Source organism: Cyprinodon variegatus, unplaced genomic scaffold, assembly GCF_000732505.1.
Source record: "Cyprinodon variegatus isolate N-32 unplaced genomic scaffold, C_variegatus-1.0 Scaffold675, whole genome shotgun sequence".
Taxonomy (NCBI): Eukaryota; Metazoa; Chordata; class Actinopteri; order Cyprinodontiformes; family Cyprinodontidae; genus Cyprinodon; species Cyprinodon variegatus.
Window position 1 is genome coordinate 337,008 of NW_015151128.1, and position 1,511 is coordinate 338,518.

Sequence of the window (1,511 nt, forward strand, 5' to 3'; positions counted from 1 at the left end):
GATCAGCCAAGGACCAGCCAAGGACAAGCCAATGACCAGCCAAGGACCAGCCAAGGACCAGCCAAGGATCAGTCAAGGGCCCATCAAGGAAATTGGGGACATTTTGAATGGCTACTACTGTGCTGACATTTTTATTAGCAATTCTGTTTATTTTTTTTAAAAAGTATCGTTTTCTTTATATCTGCGTTGTATATCAGGTGGAATATCTGTAATAACTTAAGAAACACCAAAAACATTCTGGGCTGCAGCCTCCAGCTTCCTAACACAAAAATGGCAGACAGTAGTGTTGGAGAACATCTCAAGAGGCTCTGTAATTGTCCTCTTTAGTCCTTTAGGCAGTTACACAGGAGTGCACGACTTCTTCGGTTGCTTTCCCTCGTTAGGACAAGCCTGTCAATAGTTCTCAGGAAATCCATTCACCTTCTCACAGGTCAAGCATGTTTTCTCCTGGGCGTGGATGTGAATTCATTAAAAAAAATAAGCCCTGCCGCCTGTAGAACACAGTGGCTTGGAGATGCTGTGTTTCTCTTAACAGAAAACAGACTATGACATTTGAAGAGTTTATTGAGGCAGGGGACTTTTTAAGGAAATGCTTCCACAAATTCACTCAATCCGCCTCTTGGTTCCAGGAAAGACAGCATATATGTGCGATTGCCTTTTGTGAGGAAGTCAACAGATGGTAGAGAAACAGGATTTGTACACAATCTCCACATTTGTTTGAAAATGTAGGGAGAAATGGAGAAAAGATAAGAAATCTGTCAATATACTGTATGTGGAGGATGCAGAGGCAGCCTCGGGTGGGCGGCTATCTGTAGGCTGATCAGCGCTGCTTATACAATTGGGTTTGTTTTTTTTTTGTTTTTTTTTTCAGGCTCCATGCTATTTCAATAACTTCAGAGAAAATGTGACCTAGAGGCTAAAGGCAAGAGGACTGGATGTATTTTCATCTACATTCATATCCTCCGTGAAATTCAAAATGTGCTATCTGTTATCTCGATATAGTGGTGCACAAACAAATGCTGTGGGTGTTAATGCTGTTTCTCCTATGAATAAAATTCAAATATGCAAACACAGCGGTGAGATATAGGCCTCCAAAGATCAGTAGAAAAAGTTGTTCTGAATATGTTCTAATTTTCCTGTTAACTTAACAATTCGTATCTATGATACTTAGAAACTCACAATTACTTTAAAAATTACATATTCTATGTTATATCTTTCACCCATTGAGGTCATGATTTTTTCACATGCGCAATGCATGCTGGGTTGATGATGCAATTAGGTCCTACAAGACTTGGAACCTACAGAATAAACACAGGAAGACTGATAGTAACAGAGCAGCTTTTTATGTTATTGCGTTTAGTTTCAATTTAGACAAGCCACACTGTGTCAATTACTTTCAATTCAGTTTATTTCTATAGCGCCAATTCACAACACATGTCACGGCACTTTACAGTTCACGAGATCCTCCAGTCAAAATGATTCGAAGTTTTTTATCTAAGGAAAACCAGTTG